Source organism: Pinus tabuliformis, chromosome 5_1 (genome assembly GCF_031772625.1).
Source record: "Pinus tabuliformis cultivar Carrire ecotype Pingquan chromosome 5_1, CPIR1, whole genome shotgun sequence".
Lineage (NCBI taxonomy): Eukaryota > Viridiplantae > Streptophyta > Pinopsida > Pinales > Pinaceae > Pinus > Pinus tabuliformis.
In genome coordinates, this window is record NC_142305.1 from 236,052,184 (window position 1) to 236,074,324 (window position 22,141).

A 22,141-nucleotide genomic window follows, 5' to 3' on the forward strand; every position below is an offset into this window, starting at 1 on the left:
GAGGATCCTAACTTTCAGAAGTTATATGGTAATGATGTCGGACCAGATTTGGGAAATGCCTCTGAGTTTCATAGACTCATTCGCATTGATGTTCTTGGGGAACCTCCGTCCAGACATTTGTGTTGCAGTCAGCATGGTGAGCTCATATTTGGTTGAGCCTCACTAGATTGGTGCCAAGAATCTTCTAAGATATCTTCAAGGCACAATCTCTCATGAATTGAGATACACTGCCGGAAATATGAAACCACATGATTATTCGAATGATGAGTGGGTAGGCAGTATGGAGGATCACTAGAGCACTTCTCAGTGCTGTCTACCTCGATATCCTGGAAGAGTAGAGGAAGCAGAAGTCGGTGACTCTGAGCACCACCAAGGCAGAATACATTTCTGACAGTATGGCCTTCTGTGAGGCAGTCTGGTTGCTGAAGCTCTTCAGTGAGCTGTTTGTACACATAATGAATACCTCTGTGAATCTTTGTGACAACCAGAGATGGGATTTGATTATTGAGGAATCCCGTATTTGACAATTTCTCCAGCAGATAGACATCAATTACTGCCTTATCTGGGATATGGTAAGTCAATGATCAAGGAGGCTCCATCACATTGAGATGATGTACAGGACAGAGCCTTGAGGAAAGATCAAATTTGTGATTTTCCCGAACGACTTGGAGTCGTCGAGAGACCTTTGCAAAAGGGTCCTACATGCTGCATACATTGAGCTCTAGGAGCTTTGGGGGGCTTGCAGTTCTATTGGAGCAACATACGACCACAGGGTGACTCACCCTCCCCTGGTGGTGCGTAGTGAAACAAGATGATTCGCTCTCTTGTGGGACAAGATGATTCGCTCTCTTGTGGGACAAGATGATTCGCTCTCTTGTGTAGCAGGATGATTAGTTCTCCTGTGAGGCCTAGATTGATGTGTTCTCCATGGCGATTGTAGAAGGATTGATGTGTTCTCCTGTGAGGCCTGGATTGATGTGTTCTCCATGGCGATTGTAGCAGGATTGATGTGTTCTCCTGTGAGGCCTGGATTGATGTGTTCTCCATGGCGATTGTAGCAGGATTGATGTGTTCCCTTGTGAGGCCTGGATTGATGTGTTCTCCATGGCGATTGTAGCAAGATTGATGTGTTCTCCTGTGAGGCCTGGATAGATGTGTTCTCCATGGCAGCCTGGATTGATGTGTTCCCCATGGCGATTGTAGCAGGATTGATGTGTTCTCCTGTGAGGACAGGATTGATTAAGTTCTCTTGTCGAGGCATCCTACCCATGCAGTCTGGGACTCATGGGAAGTACCTCTCATCTAATCAATGAGCAGGGAAATGAAGTTAGGGACCATAGTAGTACCGATGGACGCATCGTTGTATCTACCGTACTCCCTACGCTAGGATGTCCTCCATTGATCTGGGATCAATGATACTAGTCTGGGACCAGTGGTAGGAGTTGTACATGCTATGACGCTGACTTCGGGTCGGCTGAGACTAGTCTGGGACCAGTGGTACATACTCCGAGACTAACTTCGTGTCAGTGCAGTACTAGTCTGGGACCAGTGAGAGTCGTACATACTATGACGCTGACTTTGGGTCGGTTGAGACTGGTATGGGACCAGTGGTACGCACTCTGAGACTGACTTTAGGTCAGTGGAGAATGATATGACTCATTCTCGATCAATTCTTCTTCTTTATAGTTTAGCGGATATGAGCAGAGCAGAGCAGAGCCAGCAGAGCAAAGCTAGCAGAGCTGAGCTGAGCAGAGCAGAGTTGAGCTGAGCAGAGCAGAGCTAGTAGAGCTGAGCAGAGCAGAGCCAACAGAGCCAGCAGTGCTGAGCAGAGCAGAGCCAGCAGAGCCAACAGCGCTAAGCAGAGCAGAGCCGAGCCAGCAGAGCCAACAGCGCTAAGCAGAGCAGAGCCGAGCCAGCAGAGCTGAGCAGAGCAGAGCAAAGCCAGCAGAGCTGAGTAGAGCCAACAGAGCTAGGCAGAGCAGTGCAGGGCACTAATGGCAGAGATAGTACAGTCGGACATATGGATCAACAGATGGAGTTCCCCCTAGTTGAGAGGGAGTGTTAAATTGGAAACTAGGGCCAAACTCCATGTGGGTCGGCTTATTTATGGCAGCTGATATTTTTATTGGATCCCTCTCGTTGAGAGGTGTAGGATTGATCCAAAGATCATCCGATTCTGATAAGTATTTATGGAGATATGAATTTATTTTGTTTATGTAATTATTATCAAGCCGACCAGCACTTATGTAGGCTCTAGAAGCCCAACCGACGTGTCTATTCATCATCCTCATTTTTAGTATAAATAAGAGAAGACTTTAAGTCATTTGATACACATTCATTATGGGATCTCCTCTCCACGTCTTGGGTTTTTGGAGAAGGAGATGCACTAATGAAGGATGCCCTAAAATGATGCCCTAATCCAACATAGATCAAGGAGACTTATACGTTGTTCATGTAGAGATATATACGCTGCTCTTGGAGACATATATACGCAGGACATGAAGACAGTTACATGCAATACAACGCAGTCATGGTAACATCTTAACGTTGTTCACGGGACACTTATACGCTGGGTAACCATAGGCACTTATAAGTTAATCATGCCCTAGCTGCAGTCAAGAAGGAGACCTAATTAGCAGTGAAGTGCAAGCCCTCAATGTTATCAAGAAAAGGCTTTCTATACGCTGTCTAAGGGAGCTTCAACGCAGATCAAAGGAGGCCCTAATTCTCTGTCCTAGAGGGAGACCTAGCCGCAGTAAAGGAGGCATATTCACAGCTGAAGGAGAAGCTCTCTTACGCTGTTCTAAATACCCTAGCCGCAGGTCATGAAAGGACCTTAACTTACTGTCACAAGAGACCCTCAAACACAGCAAAAAGGAGACCCAGATCCGCACCACAGAGAGGCATCTATTTAGGGTTTAACTGCTACCTCGGATGGGTATAAGGAGCAGAAGAACCCGAGCTAGTCTCATGGCAATACGTATGATCTCAGATCTAAGGAACGCATGACAAGAGGACGCAAGGAATTCTGTGCTAGTATCATTCTCAGCATACCTGTAAATTAAAGGTGCAGTCAAGATAGATCTTGGATGGATGGAGCAGAAAAGACTTCGGATGAGGACGCTGTATTAATATGCATTCTGGGCTAGATTCATTCTCGGCATAGTCACAATTCTTGTGATGTCAATCTCAGCATTTCTGTGAATGGAGTCTTACCGTCTTGGCACAGTTAGTCTCATAGTATATGGATCTGCCTCCTTGCAATCTTGATATGTATATCAGTGATATCACAACAACTCTATTAATAGTCTCAGTATATATGTATAGATATATATATATATCTATCTATATATATATATATATATATATATATATATATATATATAGATATATATATATATATATATCTATATATATATATATATATATATATATATATATATATATATATATATATATATATATATATATATATATATATATATATATATATATATATATATATATATATATATATATCTGTGTGTGTGTGTCTATGTATCTGTGCTCCTTCCTGGTTACAATATTGGTGAAAGTAAAGCCACAATCCTAATCTCATTGACCATCACAATCTCGATGCAATGAGAGGGAGCAGTATCACAGTCTGCTCCATAAATCAGTATTTATACACAGTTAGGATGATTGCAAGTGTTGTTGCGTTGGTTGCTGCATTGGTGATGTTTTGAAGACATTCTCTTTCGTGTTGCAATGTGCTAGGCCACAGGCCATAGCACCATAGCAATGGTCACCTTGGGGATGCTGTCTTAGGACTGTTTGGAGATTGTTCAGATCAGCCATTCATCACAGTCAAGGGAGTTTGGGGCTGCAACCAGAATTGTTGGAGCAGCTAGCAATTTGAGGAATGCTGCATCAGGATATGCTTCAGCATGATTGAAGACTGTCATAATGAAGTGCCTTCTACTGCTGTCATAAAATCTCAGTTTTATGTATTTTTATTATCTCTCTCTTTCTCTGCTGAACTTTGAAGATAAAAGAAGATTTGATCAAATGGTTTCCCCACACATTGTGGGGTTTGTCCCTGGCTCGCGCCATATCTTGTGTCCTCTTGTCTTGGCTTGTCTTCTGCATATTATATCTATGTTCTATCTGCAGTTTATCGTAATGCTGATGTGATTGCTAACTGTGAAAATTTAAATAAATTTCTCTAGCATAGAACATACCTAAACTTAAGAAGGGGGAACACCTCTTCCACTCACAGATGTGGGTGAAGGGTTCTCCGCTGCAATTCATTGTCAACAGCGGGAGCCAAAAGAACCTCTTAGTAGCAGAGGTCATGAAGTGACAGGGCCTACTGACTACGACATGTCTGCAGTCGTACACCATCGGGTGGCTTCACCAAGGACGATATCTTCACGTCAGCCAACAATGCTGCCTTCCCTACAACATCAAGCCCTTCATGAATGATGTACTGGTGATGTTGCTCCTCTTTAAGTTTGTGATGTATTATTAGGACAAACATACTTGTGGAAGTCACATGCTGTATATGAGTCTATACCTTGCTTTGTGATTATTACTTTGGGAAATAAGTTGTATACGATACTAGAGGTAGCCCCACCTACTGATCACTTTGATCACTGCAAATCAAAGCAGTAAGATCATTTTTCAGACCAGAAAATTTATTTTCCTTATGGTTCACCCTGAGGGAAAGAGTTGTGGCCACGACTTCCAGACAAAGCTCCTCCTCATAGCGGAAAGAAATGGACAAGTTCGTGGAGGAGTACAGGGACATTTTCACATAACCTATAAGGGTATCTATGCACTGTCAGGTCAAGCACTGCATCGATCTGACCTCAGGTGCGCCGCTACCCAATGGAATGATTTATCAATGCTATGTTCTGGGGAACGATGAGATCAAGAGGAAGATTCAGGAGCTATTGCAAAAAGGGAACATCAGGCCATGCTCATCACCCTGTGCGAGCTCGATTGTATTGGTATAGAAGAAGGATGAGACCTGGAGACTCTGTATTGACTATTGGGCACTGAACAAGATCATTGTCTAGAATAGGTACCAAATGCCATGGATTGATGACCTTTTGGAACATCTCAAGGGGGCCAAATATTTCAGCAAGATTGACTTGAAGTCTGGTTATCACCAGGTGCCCATTGAACCCTCCGATGTATGGAAAGTTGCCTTCAAATCCAAGGAGGGCCATTTCGAATAATTGGTCATGCCTTTCGGGTTGAAAAATGCCCCTACAAACTTCATAAGATTGATGGGTGACATCTTGCGACCCTTCACCAATGCATTCATGGTGGTGTATTTATGATCTGAAAATGAAACTAGTTTTTTCTGTGCAAGGTATTCATTTCCATTAAATTATAGGTGCAAACTATTACATATGTCTTGCAAATGAAACAAAGTGTTTTTGGTTAATTTTCTAAGCCTTTAGTGTGAAGGAGGGTTCTTTCATTTTCTTGTTTAACATATCAGATCTGAAAAACACAACAAGAAAAATTCACCACATATAACACAACAACTGATGAAGCAGTTCACCCCTCCTGGGCTACATCTGCTGGGTCCAAGTCTCCCAAATGGGCATGTCCTTGCTTTGATTAGATGCTCAAAATGGTTATACAGTGAATAAAGAGCATAAACAGGCAAAACCAGCTGTGAAAATGAATTCAGAACACAGGAAACAGTCAAAAATTACTATTGTTTCACCTCCAATGGATACACACAACCCAATGCAACTCCAACACTGCCTAGGCCCTAGTGGCTCCTCGAACTTCTTCGCTACAAAAGTACCTGAATATGACCTCTTCTGGCTATGAAACCTATCCCAATGGCTATGGAATGCTCAGAATACCCAAAATAAAAAAAAAATCGTCCAAAAAGGATCTCCTTGTCAAAAGTTATGACCCACTGAAGTTTTGTCCAGTTTCACCTAAAAAACTCCACCAAATTTGGTGAAACTGCAGTTAGGCGCGCTAAAGTTGGCATAAACGCCTAAAATGGCGGGCTCTGCTAGATTTGACCCCTCGGTTAGGGTGGTAATAAATGTTAGGGGTGTAGTGGTCACATGGACCGACTACCCCACCGCTGGCAGAACCGTGGGCCAACGGTTATGAAAGACCGTGGCATTTAATGCTAGCGCAACCTCTGTCGGTTCCATGTGACAACTCTGCATAACTTAATCATTTGGTGTCGTAGTTTTATCCACTGGTAAGCCTATGGTTCTGAGCGCCCAGGTCATATTGATAAGGGGGCTAGCCCCTTTTCCGCCCAAATGAAACCTCATCAAACATTAAATAGGATATGCGACCATTGTTTATTAAGATCCAATGTGCAGGCGGGCTAGTTGGGCCTATGGGCTAGCAGCCACCCAACCTGGGGTCGATTCCTGCGAGCTCCATAAAATTTTTCCATACCACCGTTCCTCCAACCAGGGGCCACGTGGCAGCCTCCGGGCTTGCCATGTGTCGCCCATTGATTGGTCCTCAAACTTACACATCCAACTGCAGAGTGCCACGTGTCGAAATTTGGTTGGACTGCATGGAATATTTTGTGGAATATTCCTAGAATATTTTGAGGAATATTCCTGGAATATTCTTTTTAAATATTTTTCAAAGTCAAAGTCAACCCAAGTCAAACTGATTTTTGTAAACTTCAAACTTGAATAACTTTCACATACGGTGTCGGATTTTCGAACCGTTCATGGTGTCGGGATCGTATCGACGAGGCCTATCTGGTCATTTAGGTTGCAAGTAATTTTTAACACTTTCAATTTTTGAGCCTTTTCCATGGCTTGGACTTGAGCTCCTGATCACACCTCCCAAATGAGAAGCTTTTGGACCCCAAAAGCTCACTAAAGTGATGAAACTGAACTGTACAGAAAATGAGAGAATAACAACATCCTCTTCTCTTCAGCCTTAAAAAAAAAATTTCCTGACTTGCCAACTGTCCTCATGGCGAATTTTTGCTGAATGAGCCATATACTTGTGTCAAATCCCGACCAAGTTTTCTCACCATACCAATCTGCCATTCTGAAACCAGCAGTGACCCTTGCTGAAATTTGTGCCCTCTTTGCTTGCATGCTTTTCCATCTCATGGAATCTTGCACCGCTTTGCACCGACACTTCGTTCTCTGCACCAATCGACACCAAAGGCACCTTGTGCAACATACAACATCAACAACAAGTTGACCTGAAATGTGCTATACAATTGACACAACCATCAATGTAAAAAGTGTGCACACAATCGACACAAGTCGAAAAACATGTGTGATACAATTGACACAAGTCGATAAACAACAAGATACATCTTTACAAACACATGTGTATGTATCATGTACAATGAACTATATACAGTTTGCTAATTACACATACAACCTCTATGTACATGTGCAACTTCAACTCTTCTTTTCAAATACCAACAAGTACATCATCCCAAAAAACATGTGGGTGACAAAGAGCTGAACTAAAAAGACATTGCTGCAATATAAGTGAGTATCATACCCATCTTTTACACCTCCATGGCGAACTTTTGCAACAACAAGGAAAATTCAATTGAAGGAATTTCAACTGAAACTACTTTCACATGCAATCTTGCATCAAACTTTTCAACTGAAATACATGCATACCAATCTGAAATTTGCATGTACAAAATGAGTATGACTTACTGCAATAAGAAGTTAATCCACTTCCTACCAAGCTAACTCCATGGTGTCTTTTGTTGCATAAACAGTTCTTCATGTGAATCTTTCACTTCCACATCGATAATGGAATCCATAGATCCACTTGCGCCAATCTTTTTGTCCTCAAGCTGCATGTGCTTTGGATGATGAGTTGGATGCAAGGTCCAACAATGAGAGACATCATGTCCCTTATTTTGACAAAATGTGCAACTCTTAAGCACTTTCTGAGAAAGTTTTCTTTGCCTCTTCTGCTTCCTGTGGGCTTTCTTTTTCAACCAGCATCTTGAAGCAACATGGTTAAATCCATCGCAAAATGTGCAACAAAAATTTCTTTCATTTGAACAAGAAAAATTATCATTCTTTGCTGAAACATAATCAAATTGATCATGTGAATGTTTATACCTCTTTTGTTGCATGGAATGTCAAACCTTTTTGTCTTCTAGAGATGATGAACTAGCGAAAGACAACTTTCTTCTTAAAACTTTCATCACTGTTCTTGTCTTGAAAATTGTTTACATTTGCATGTTCGCCATAAGCGACATGTTTACCCTCTACTTGCTGCAATGATGGCTTCAAACAATGGAAATCATAATTTTTTTTTGACATATATTCATTTGAAAACTTGGGATAAAGGTTCTCTTTAAATTTGCATCACATGCATTCAAGGATTTGAATTCTTTGCCATTAAACTGTCCATATCCAAGACCAACATTCTTGGGATGCTCCACCACCCAAATAGGGTCAACCATGCCTTGTGCATACTTGCCCAAACCTTTGCCTTCATGATAGCCCATCTTAAACATTAATTTGGACCCTATACCCCTTGTATGTTTTTCAAAAGAACCAACACACTTTTCAATTGAGGAAATTGAAGACAAGTTTGAATGATTTACCTCATCCTCAGGCATTTTCTTGGACAAAGCTTCTTGAGCTTGAAGGAGTTGTTTCTCCATGTCATGTAGTCTTTGGAGAATTGTTTCCTTTTCTTCCTTCATAGCCAACAATTGTGCATGAAGCTTAACACTTTCTCTTTGATCCTCAATGAGAATCTGCACCATGTCCTTCACCTTAATGAACTCATTCTTCATGTCATCATTGAAGAATTTTGTGAAGGAGGAAACTTCACTTGTGGATGTAGTTGACATTATGTAAATGGTAAAATTATCAAAAGGAACTTCAAAGAAAAGTTCTCAAAGCTTTCAAACAAACGACAAGCTTTAACCAAATGTCTTTACATCGACACTCTTATTCAAGCAACGATAAAACACAAACTCCAATAGCTTTTGTAGCAAACACTAATCAAATGGGTTTGTTTTTCCTAATATAATCTTGAGGTAATTTGGGGTAAGGAAAATAGTCTTCAACCCTTTCCAAAACTTAGCTAACATCAACTATCCTTTCAACTCAAGCAAACTCATACAATCAACCATTTTGCAACCCATAAAACAGTTAATCTCTTACACTATTTTAACACGTTTTGCACAAAAACAAATGCTTAAAATATAAACTAAACCAGAGATTGACTGAAGGAGCTTTTATTTACTTCGCAATTGTATAACAAAAGTGTTTCGAAGGCTTCCTGGCTTGCTTCAGACTCTGTCTATAGTTTATATGTTGCTCACAGATTCACAGAAACAATAACTGAGCTCCGATACCATCTGATATGAAAATGAAACTACTTGTTTTTGCTGTGCAAGGTATTCATTTCCATTAAATTACAGGTGCAAACTATTACATATGTCTTGCAAATGAAACAAAGTGTTTTTGGTTAATTTTCTGAGCCTTTAGTGTGAAGGAGGGTTCTTTCAATTTCCTATTTAACATATTAGATCTGAAAAACACAGCAAGAAAAAATCACCACATATAACACAACAATTGATGAAGCAGTTCACCCCTCCTGGGCTACATCTGCTGGGTCCAAGGCTCCTAAATGGGCATGTCATTGCTTTGATTAGATGCTCAAAATGGTTATATAGTGAATAAAAAGCCTAAACAGGCAAAACTAGCTGTGAAAATGAATTTAGAACACAGGAAACAGTAAAAAATGACTATTGTTTCACCTCCAATGGATACACACAACCCAATGCAACTCCAACACTGCCTAGGACCCGTTAGTGTCGGTATCTTCATCCCTCCATCAGTGATCAAAATTCTCTTTTTGCATGCATTTTAGGTGTCTCATTCGATCAGCTACATTCCATTAGGTCATGGATTATCTGATGGTAGTGGTTCTTTGTCAATTTCTCTCATGCTTTTCATCCGCTGGTCTATTTGCACATGTACAGATCATTTGCTGTCATTTTTATTTCATTTCATTTGCAGAAGTCATTTTAGGGTTTTCAAGTCTCATTAGGTCTAGGGTTTACCACCATGATCCTCAAAATCTCAATAACAAGCCAGTAGTCACATGAGGTTGTTTAATAAGTTTACTAAATCACAAATTTTACTCATGATTTGCTCCATAAAGGGTTTTTACCTCAAAACTCTGTTTTGAGGTGAAAACAGGGTTTCTCCATTTCATGTACAAATTTTATGTAATTTTAAGTGTCTTCTATATGTAATAAGTATCTACAAGCTGCTCCTGGTCACCCGGTGATATTGCCAAGCACCTGCCACTGCAAAAATCAAGTCATCTTGAGCACCAATCCACCTGCAAAAGCAAAAGAGAACAAACCCTAATTTCCTCTCCCACTGAGCTAGGGTTGGCTATGGGATCAGAGATATCTAAGCAGAGGAGGTGTAAGGGATATCATAAGGTATGAGGCCATTTCATATCATCGAACATCAGATCTCCATCATTTGTCAAGAAGTCATTCCAAGGAACAAGCCATTCATCACACAAAATGGATCGTTTTTCTTTAAATTGTGTTTATGAGCAAGAAAAGATGAATTTGTAAAACATGAGAGAGGTTTTTTTCCTTCAATGACCCAAGAAGAAAAGCCTCTTTTCGTTTTTACACAGCTATCATGGTTTTAGAGAAATGTCAAAAATATAGTTTCATCAGGAGGGTTGCTGCACCTATGGAGTGGCCTTGGGAAAATAAAAATTTCTCCTAGCCTAGTTGACCAAATGACTTGCTTGATGAGTGAAATGATAACTAGACACAAATATATTTCCAATGAGCTATCATGAGCTCAATTTGGAGTTGAGGAAGACCTTCAAAAGTTAACTGCAACAACACTCTGCCTTTAGGTAGCCTCATTTTGCACATTTTGACCAGTCTTGGGAGATTTGACTTTTGATAGGGAAAATGAACTCCAAATTGAAAAATTCAAGTTGTGTTGGAAATTAGACTCAATAATATTTCCAACAAGCTATTGTGCACCCAATTTGGACACCGAGAAGGCTCTCAAAACTGGTCTGCAAAAAGGCACTATGCACAGAATTGGCGCTCTGCACTTTCTCTTTGTCTTACCTGCGGTCCTGCATCTTAATCTCTAGCGCACCTGACCGCACTTTCCATGTGTTAAAGATATGAAACCTTGTAAAATTTAAAGAGGTGCTACGCACCTGGGCAGTGGCGTGGCGCACCTGTGTGTTGGCGCGACACACCATTCCTCCAAGCGTAATTTCACTCAAATCGACTTGCCCAAGCTCAAAAATCTTGCAAACTTCATTCCACTTTGCCATTGCAATGGTTTTAGTCCTCATTGATGGTGTGTAAATAGGTGAAAGACAAAACCCTAGTTTGCTGCACAGTTTCTCTATAAAAGCTACCTAGGGTTTGCAATTTGGTCTTTCTTGCTGTTTTACCCCCCCTGCATCATTTCACATTCCTCACACTGAAATTTCCCTCATTTCATTTCCCTTCCCTCTCTCATTCACACTCATCCTACCCCCTTATCCCCAAAACCCTAAAACCCTAACACCTAATTCCCACTATTCCCAAACCCTAATTTGCATCCCCAAATCCTATCACTCCCTAAAAAACCCTACATCCAACATCAAATCCCTCATTCATCAGTCCCACTCATCAATCCCATTCGTCAAATAGCAAACACCTATTCTTAATATAAAATCTCTTCATACTCATCATTTTAAACAAAACAGTGGTAAATATGCACTTAGAGAAGCTGCTAGAGAAAGCCAACAAGAAGAAAAGATGTTGAGGCACATGGCCTACCACTACTTGGCGAGAAACAAGGTGTGCAAAGCAAGAATCAAGATTTTGAAGGCTAAGTTGAAGAAAGCATTGAGGAAGAGAAAAGAGAAAGATAGACTCCAGATCTTGGCTGAGGCTTCCTTAGCTCAACACAACACTTGATGCAGGACCCTCAGCCCAAATTTCAAGAAATCTGGGATAATTTTTGCAAATTTTGAATTTTTGGCCTAAAAAACAGTTTTTTCTACCTGGTGCATTGCGCCACCTGGCGCGTGCTTTTGCTAGGGACCTCCTTTGGAGGAAAACTCAGAATTTTTGGATTCCTCATGCAGAAATATGAATGCCCACAAATGGCCAATAAATTTTGTGAAGTTTTGAGATTCCAAAAGGGTCAAAGACACCTCAAAAATGCCCTTTCTGCCCTTTTTTGGCCACACAGGAAGCAGTGTTGGGAGAACTCAACTTTGGAGGGGAAAATGGACACCAAATTCATAAATTCCACCTGTTCTGGAAAGTAGATAGAAAAACCTTTCCAACAAGCCCACTTGGAACAAATTTTGTGCACGATAAGGCCTCCAAAATCAGCTTCAAAAAGGTGCGATGCACAGGGACAAAGGCGCGACGCACAGGATGGAAAATTGACTTTTTTGCCAAAAAATTATGTTTTTTCGCCTAGTTTTTTCTCAGTTTGAATTTTATCTCTCTAGTAGTCAAATTCATGATGTAATTTGATGTGAATTGATGGATTTTGATGTAAATATGTTAAATTTTCACTCATAGAGGTAGATTCATCATGAAAAGGTAGTTTGCAACTGAATGAATAAGTTTCCTAGGTTTTAGAGGCAAGTTGTTCCACTGCATACTTTTCAGTTCTTAGTTTAGATCTTGTTGAAATAGCTCCTAAACTCATTAATTAGACCCCTAAAGCCTAGCATGAGTTGTTTGTTGCCTATATCTAGTAGTTTTTCAGTCGTTGGTAAATGTTGGACTCTTGTGAATGCTTTGAGCATTATTGTACATTCATCTCTGCAGTTTGGCAAAGGAATAGACCGGGGTTTGCAGCACTTTATGGGATTCTTGTGGAAACTTGATTTGGTATTGTTTTTCCTTTTGTAATGCAAGTTTACATGTGTTTATGTATGCCATCATCTCTCTCTGTTCATCTTAACTAAATGAAACAAGGATAAAGGTAGAATTCATTGATGTTTGCAGTGCTCTACCTTGGGTTTGTTTAGTTATTTATGTTTTCATCTGTTTGAAGAGGATCCCTGAGACTTTCACGCCCTCTCCAACTCCTCACTAGTCTTAAGACTCTCCACCTCACTTATTTCAAATTTCTAAACCATTTTCCTACCTCTCCCCATAGAGATCTCTGCAAAGCTGTGTCCATTCCTTGGACCCAAATCTGCCTTTCACATATGATCCAGCAAACCAAAATTAAATTCAATCAAACTTTTCTGAGCATATACCTAGCCTAAAATTAGTCTTTACATCAGTCATCTCAAGCTTTAGTGATCATATTTTCCTGAGATTGATAAGGAGAGAGCCCTCTCCCAACCTGGTAGGGCTAGCTACCAGGCTAAGCGTGGTTTGATGTTACCCTAGATCCTGCCTTTCTCAGCTTGAGGTAGATTTAGGCCCTAACATAGTGGCGACTGTATTGGGGAGACGAAAAGTTTGTTGTTTGCTTTATAAACTACAGATGGAGCCTGAAGTTAGATAGGTAGCCTTCGAACTGATCTTGCTCTGCAAGTGCATAGTAGATTAATGCTGCTTCAGTCAATCTCCGGTTTAGTTTATGAACTGAACATCTGCTTTCCTCCGTAAATTGTAAACAAGTTCAGATCTGATTGTTGATGGTGGACAACGATCAGACATCGGAAGGTTGAAATCATTCACCTGACGAATCTAGTTTCAAAAATCCTAAGGTTCAGACTTTTTATGATGACTCTACTGTTCAAGAAACAGTGGCCTGAAGAGTCTCTTGGTGAATTCATTGTTATCAAAATGGTTTCGCTGGATCGAAGATATGCTCCCATGAGCCGAGATCACATTCCAGGTTTTCCAAATAAAATTCTGAAGGTAAATTGGCAAAGGAATTTGCCTATGTTTAAAGATGATGATAGCAATGATGCTGCTTTACATCTGGTTAGATTTCACATGCATATTCGCAAGTTGAAGGTTGATTTTCCTGAAGATTGCTTGATGAATATCTTCATGGCCACTCTGGAAGGTGAAGCCCGATCATGGTATGAAAGTTTGCTGCCTGCTTGTATTTACTGTTTGAAGGATTTTCATGCCATGTTCTTTGAAAGGTATAAAGAATTCTATCCATCATTAAATTTAGTTCAGAACTGTTGCAAACATGTTTATAGTTTTATTGAAAATCTTGAAAGAATTTATGAAGATGATAAATTCATGGATGATGAGATCATGGAAGCCCTGCATGAAAATCCATTTCAGAAGCATAAAGAGGATACTTATTAAGATGCATAGGAAAATTTGCAGCTGGATCAAGATCTTACTACCGTGGAAAATTATGAAAGAGAAGGTTTTATTTCAGATTTGTCCATAGAAGAAGACAATATGCAGGAAAGTCAAGTTCCAATTTCAGAATATGATAAAGTCAAGTCGGATATTTCAGATCTAGATTCAGATCGTGATGATCAAGAGTACCTTGGTCTGAATCCCATGAAGGAGAGCACTGCTATTGAGATCATCTGGAATGAAGAAGATAGAGTTATTGACCCAAGTGTTCTCATTTCATTAGAACAAAGCCTTCATGAGGAGGTAAACCAGTCAATCTATGAAAAACAAAATGAGATCTTTGTTCAAGTAAGTGAAAAATCTTCTTTTGATAACTCAGTGGTAAATGATAATTTGATTTCCATGTCATATGAAGATGATCAACAATGTTTTCAATTTCAGAAGATCAGGGAAATGAGGACTACCGTTCAGGTTTTTCATGTTTTGAAATGTTATTTCAAGAAGAAAACAATTGCTTGAGCAAAAGAAAACAAAAAGTAGTATCTCATCTGTCTAAAGATGAGATATATCAACTCCTGAAAGGTCAGGTTACAACCCAAACTAATGCAGGTCTGCAGTGTGCACATGGTCAAGAAAGTGTTGGTGAAACTTCTTCCACTTTTGAAAATAATGATAGTCTTGAAATTAGCTTTATTGATCAACAAAAAGATAATATTTTCCTTCATGAAAATGATAATACTGTCATGTTTGATAATCTTGAAGATTGTTTTTCTGTTTAAGAATGACCTACACGATGAAGTTGAGGAATATGAGCCTGAGAGAGACAATATGCCAGAATTTCTCATGGTCAAGGAATTTACAGCTAACACTCAGATGGCAGAAGCTTATACCTCTCTGTGCCTTCCTATCACTCAGCAACCAGTTGTTCTTTTAGATCAGAATGAAGGGAGTACTTGTATTTTTGCTACTGGATCTCAAGACAAGCTAGTGCTTCAGGATTTTCAAGATCCTTTCGGAATTCTTTTGCAAGAACCAGAGAAGATGAATGTTTCCTAGTTCGTTAGCATAAGCCTTGGTTTCAGTTCTTATTGTGAGTTGCCTACATGTACATCATTCTTCCTGCTCAGGGAAAGTGAGAGCAGAATTTCAGTATGTAGCCATCTGCTAGATTGGTTACATTGGAAGGCCCACTTCATATGATTTTACATATTTCATCAGTAGGCAAGTGGTTGTCGTCATGATTTGAAGCCCTCAAATCTCGATGGTCTACTACCATTTAAAAGCTTTGTAAGTACTTGTTTCAGTTAAGTCAGTCTTGAGTCATTTTTTGTTTCAGTCAGTTTAAAGATAGTTTCAGCTAAGTGTCCAGTTTCATCTTTTGAGAGTCTTGTTCCAATTTTGAATTAAGTCAGTTCAACTATGAGTCTTGAGTAAAAGTTTCATAGTAATTTGTTTTTGGGTGTTTTGAAGTTATTGACTCCATTGCCCAATGGATGAAGGAACTTGTCTGCTCTCCCAAAGATCTGCGGTTCTTGGCACCTCCCAGGAGCTACCATCCCCATTGGAGCCAATGTTAGTGTCGGTATCTTCATCCCTCCATCAGTGATCAAAATTCTCTTTTTGCATGCATTTTAGGTGTCTCATCTGATCAGCTGCATTCCATTAGGTCATGGATCATCTGATGGTAGTGGTTCTTTGTCAATTTCCCTCATGCTTTTCATCTGCTGGCCTATTTGCACATGTACAGATCATTTGTTGTCATTTTTATTTCATTTCATTTGCAGAAGTCATTTTAGGGTTTTCAAGTCTCATTAGGTCTAGGGTTTACCACCATGATCTTAAAAAGCTCAATAACAGGCCAACAGTCACATGAGGATGTTTAATAAGTTTACTAAATCACCAATTTTACTCATGATTTTCTCCATAAAGGGTTTCTACCTCAAAACTCTGTTTTGAGGTGAAAACAAGGTTTCTCCATTTCATGCACAAATTTTATGTAATTTTAAGTGTCTTCTGTTAGAGTCGGTCTTGTCGCCCTCCATCAGTGATCAAAGCTCTTTGCATTTGCATAAGTAGGTGTCTCATCAGTGTCAATTTTTGCATCCCATTAGGCATGCCATAACCCTGATGGAGGAGCTGGTGTCTTTGTCCCCCTCTTGGCATTGCTGGATCAGGTCATTTCAGTCCTTAGTCACTTTCAAGCTTGTCTTGTCTTGTCTTGAGGTCAAATTCCTAGGTCTAGGGTTTTGGTCAAAATGGTTTACAAGGTCATGTCTCTGAAGGTCAATAAGTGCTCAACAAGCCAAAGGGATGATTTTAAAGATGTTTCTCCGCAAATTTCAATCTTGTACAGTTAATGTTCACCTTGGATTTAAAAACTCTGTTTTTAAAGCCAAGGTCATTTTTCAAATTTTTGTAAAAAGTGATGAAATTTCAAAAAGCTTCCAAGGACAGTATGAAACCCTGGGTCCCTTGCCAAGATCCCTCAGATGATATCCCTGCAAAAAAGCATCAAAGAAAAGCATCAAATCAGTCAATTTCAGGGCAAAGGAAACCAAGAAAAGTCAATTTTATAAAGTGTCAAAGTAAAACATTATAAAGTGGGTTTGGGCATGAAATTATTTCAAATCAAAGCTATAAAGGCCCAATCTCCCTCCATCGACCCTCATTGTGCATCCAAGCTACTTGCAAGAGCGATTGAGTGAAAGTTTGAGCGAATTTGGGAGCTGGACAGGTGCGCGACCCATCAGACCAGGCGCGCGACCCGTCAACGCCATTCCAGCAGTGTAAACTTATAACGGGCGCGACCCGTCAAAGGCGCGCGACCCGTTGGGTGAGGCGCGCGACCCATCAGACCAGGCGCGCGACCCGTCAACGCCATTCCAGCAGTGTAAACTTATAACGGGCGCGACCCGTCAGAGGCGCGCGACCCGTTGGGTGAGGCGCGCGACCCGTCAGCGTCCTCCTTTCAAAATTGCCTGCAAATTCATCCAAGGAGCCAACAAATCGCTAAATTGCCTGAGGTAGGCCCTCCAAACTTATAAATTGCTGCTTGTTATGATTAAAGACATCATGAATTCATTTTTAAAGATCTCCATGTGCAAGAGAAAAGCTCCTTGTTGCTGTAGTTTGAAATTGTAAAAATGCCTAGGGTTTTATGCTGTTTTAAGAGTATTCCCTTGTAATCATTTTTTCCCCATTCCCATTTCTTTTTCCTTGATATTCCATGTAAATTTCCCTTGCTAAAATGTAAAGAAAATCCAAACCCTTCCCTTCTTCCCTAAAAAATGAAAAATTAAGCCCTAACCCTACCTCTCATTACCCATGCAAACAATGTATATAATGATGCATATGCAATGATGTTTGCAATGTTTTTTCCCTTGGATCCCTGTTTTATATATTTATTCCCATTTTCCCTTTAAAAGTGTCCTTCCCCTAACATTCCCTTCATGCTCCTTGTCCCCCTTGAAACAGCATACAAATCAGCATTTTACAAAGCAGAAACAACAGTACATTTTGGCCACTCTGCTCCTTAAACAATGTCAGAAACTGAAACCTATGAGCAGAGTGATGACCAGGCATCAGCTTCAGAGATTGAGATATAGAGGAGGCCTCATAAGGGTGGTCATCATAGGCGAGAGGAGCCCACCTCTTTGACAGATTTACAAGCTTGTCCTATGGCAGTCTCATGTTTCCAGTACATGTCTTGCTATGAGTTTTGTGAGAGGATCTCTCAGATTCAAAACCACAGAGAGTTGGCTCGCCTGTTTGTTTTACACTTGCATGATGGACATGTCAACCTTGCCGGGGTGGACTTCACATTGACACCTGAGGTGATTGCACAGGCCACAGGGATACCTAATGTTGGAGAGGTATGGAACAAGCGCATGGTGCTGGACAGTGTTCATTTTGAGCCTTTTGTTAGACCAACACTCATGAGACACTTGACAGGAGTGTTTCCCTTTAGATTTCTCAGGAGCGAGTATGCTCCCATGATGAGGCTCATCATGCACTATTTTACCTGTGAGGGCAGATTTTCACAGGTATATTCATACCATATTCGCCTCTTGATGCACTTCACCCGGGTACGGATGATGAACATCCCTGTTTTCTTCTATCAGAACATTGAGAAGATGGTGTCCATGATGCAGAGGAAGAGCCCGACACAGCAGTACAGGAGCCTTTACCATTATGGTTTGATTCAGCTAGTGGTATTACATCAGTTGGCTCAGCAGGGCATCTCATGGGAGGAGTTCATCTCTCGTGAGCTTTTCACAGTACCACCACCGCCACATCCTGAGGTTATTCACGAGGAGGGAGGACCATCACAGCAGCATGACATCCCTGTCACTAGACATGTCAGCTCCTCACCTTTGGTTACTTATCAGAGAGGCCAGAGGGCCTTATTTGCAGCAGCCAGGCGAGTATTATCTCCACACCAGGTGGAAGGGGTCTCGCCTTCTTCATCGGCTCAACGAGTGTTATCTCCACATCAGGTGGAAGGGGCCTCGCTTTCTTCAGCAGCACAGGTACCAGGGAGGGGAAAACAGCCCAAGATTGATGAGGGACCATCAGGTGTTCGGGATATAGAGCTTATTGATCTTGATGTTAGTTCTCCTAGCCGAGAGGCAAAGGAGATCATTCAGCACCTCATAGCTGAAAATGATGCCTTGTAGAGGAGATTAGAGGGGGAACAATGGACCATCACATACCTCGAGTAGCGCAACAAACAGTTGGAGGATGAGAAAACTCTTGATGAGTTGTGGAGGATTCGTAGTGACCACAATTTGAACCGGAGAAGACCCGGTGATCCATTGCCCGTTGACCGAGAGTCCATGCTCATCCGGGTAAATGCACACTTGGAGAGGATGTTGGCTAAGGCCAACCAAGAGAAGAAATTGCTGAGGAACATGAAGAACCATTACTGGGCAAGAATGCACGTGTGCAAGGCAAAGATGAAGATGTTCCAAAGGCGGTTGGCCAAGGCACAAAAAAGGAGAAAGAGGCCTGATCCCCTCCATATCTTGGCCGAAGCTTCAATGAAGGACCAAGGCACTAAATAGCCCATCCACAGCACAAATCCCAAGAAATTTTGAAAATTTTGGGTCAATTTTGATTTTTCAGGCAATTTACAGGTTTTTGTCCATTAACGGGTCTCACCCCCCGCGCGACCCTTCATCCCGACAACTCCATTTTGCAAAAACTCAGCATTTCCAGATTTTTCATGAGAAGTTACATATGCTCATCAATGGACTTGAGATTTTATGAAGTTTTGGGCCTCCAGAAAGTCAAAAAACAAACAAAAATTGACTTTCTGCCACATTTTTGAGTTGCAGAAAGCAGTCTTGGGAGATTGCAATTTTGGAAGGGCAAATGACCACCAAATTCAGAAATTCCAGTTGGGTTGGAAAGTATACTCACAGACCTTTCCAACAAGCCTACTCTTGCTCAATTTTGACACCTGGAAATTCCCCAAATGTGGTCCCAAAGGCGCGCGACCCGTCAGGCAGAGGCGCGCGACCCGTCAGGCAAACTTTTCCAAATTTCAGTGTACAGCTCAGAAAAACGCAGTTTGACCCTGTTTGACTTTTTGGGGTGGATTATTAGGCTCTTTGATGTAATTATTGTACTTTTATGACACTTTTACTCTTATTTACCTCTTCTAGAAGATTCATTCATGAAAAAGGTGAAAATTAAATGAATGAATTGGTTTCCTAGCTTATAGAGGCAAGTTGTTTTGACTGCCTAGTTTGTAGTGCTTAGTTTAGAAGTGGTTGAAACAGCTCCTAGGATAGTGAGATCGACCCATGGAGGCAGGGAAAGAGGTTAGATCATCTATATTATGTACTTTCTTGCTCATTTTCATGGTTGGACTCTTGAGGGAGAAGCTATCATTGTATTATTCACTGTATCTCTGCAATTTTTGGTTAAGGAAGACCAGGGTTTTGCAGTCCTTTTTGGGATTCTTGTGGTTACATGTATTGATGGTGTGTTTCTCTATGTACTTGTAAGTGTGTTATGTGAATCATTTCCTTTCTTTTCCTTCTGCACATTAAACAAACGAAGTGTTAAAGTAAGAATTCATGGCTGTCATGCTCTGCTTTTAAGTTTGTTTAATTTCAATGTTTTCTACTGTTTAAGGAGAATTCAAAGTTATTGTTTGATCTGCTTAGCTCCTCACCTGTCATTCCTGACCCTCCACCGCAATCAAAGGCATCAATACTGTCTCCTACCTCACCCCAAAGAACCCCCTGCAGAAACTGTGTCCAATCCTCGCACCCAAAATTGCCATCCCCTCAATTTGCCACCAAAAACCCTAAAAAACCCCAAACCAACCTTTTGATCAGTTTACTAGCCTAAAATCAGTGTTACCCTATTGGTCATCTCATCCATTGAAGATCTCACCGAGATAGACCAGAGAGAGCCCTCTCCCGCCCCGTAGGGCTAGCTACGAGGCGAAGTGGTTTGATGTTGCCTTGAGGTTTACCTTTCTCAGCCTGAGGTGAAATTTCAAGTGCTAACATCTTCTATATGTAATAAGTATCTACAAGCTGTTCCTGGTCACCCGGTGATATTGCCAAGCACCTGCTGCTGCAAAAATCAAGTAATCTTGAGCACCAATCCACCTGCAAAAGCAAAAGAGAACAAACCCTAATTTCCTCTCCCACTGAGCTAGGGTTGGCTATGGTATCAGAGATATCTGAGAAGAGGAGGCATAAGGGATATCAGAAGGTATGAGGCCATTTCATATCATCGAACATCAAATCTCCATCATTTGTCGAGAAGTCATTCCAAAGAACAAGCCATTCATCACCCAAAAGGGATGGTTTTTCTTCAAATTGTGTTTATTAGCAAGAAAAGATGAATTTGAAAAAATGTGCGAGATTTTTTTGTCCTTCAATGACCCGAGAAGAAAAGCCTCTTTCCGTTTTTACACAGCTATCATGGTTTCAGAGAAATGTCAAAAATATAGTTTCCTCAGGAGGGTTGCTGCACCTCTGGAGTGGCCTTGGGAAAATCAAAATTTCTCCTAGCCTGGTTGACCAAATGACTTGCTTGATGAGTGAAATGATAACTAAACACAAAGATATTTCCAATGAGCTATCATGAGCTCAATTTTGAGTTGAGGAAGACCTTCAAAAGTTAACTGCAATAGCACTCTGCCTTTAGGCAGCCTCATTTTGCACATTTTGATGAGTCTTTGGAGATTTGAATTTTGATAGGGAATATGAACTCCAAATTGAAAAATTAAAGCTGTTTTGGAAAGTAGACTCAACAAGATTTCCAACGAGATATCGTGCACCTAATTTGGACATCTAGAAGGCTCTCAAAATTGGTCTGCAAAAAGGCGCTAGGCATAGAATTGGCACTCCGCACTTTCTCTTTGTCTTACTTGCGGTTCCGCATCTTAATCTCCAGTGCACCTGACCGCAATTTCCATGTGTTAAAGATGAAGACCCTTGTAAAATTTAAAGAGGCACTATGCACCTGGGTAGTGGCACGGCGCACCTGTGTGTTGGCGCAGTGCACCAGTCCTCCAAGCATAATTTCACTCAAATCGACTTGCCCAAGCTCAAAAATCTTGCAAACTTCATTCCACTTTGCCATTGCAAGGGTTTTAGTCCTCATTTATGGTGTGTAAATAGGTGAAAGATAAAACCCTAGTTTGCTGCACAGTTTCTCTATAAAAATTGCCTAGGGTTTGCAATTTGGTCTTTCTTGTTGTTTTACCCCCCTGCATCATTTCACATTCCTCACACTGAAATTTCCCTCATTTCATTTCCCTTTCCTCTCTCATTCACACTCATCCTACCCCCTTATCCCAAAAACCCTAGAACCCTAACACCTAATTCCCAC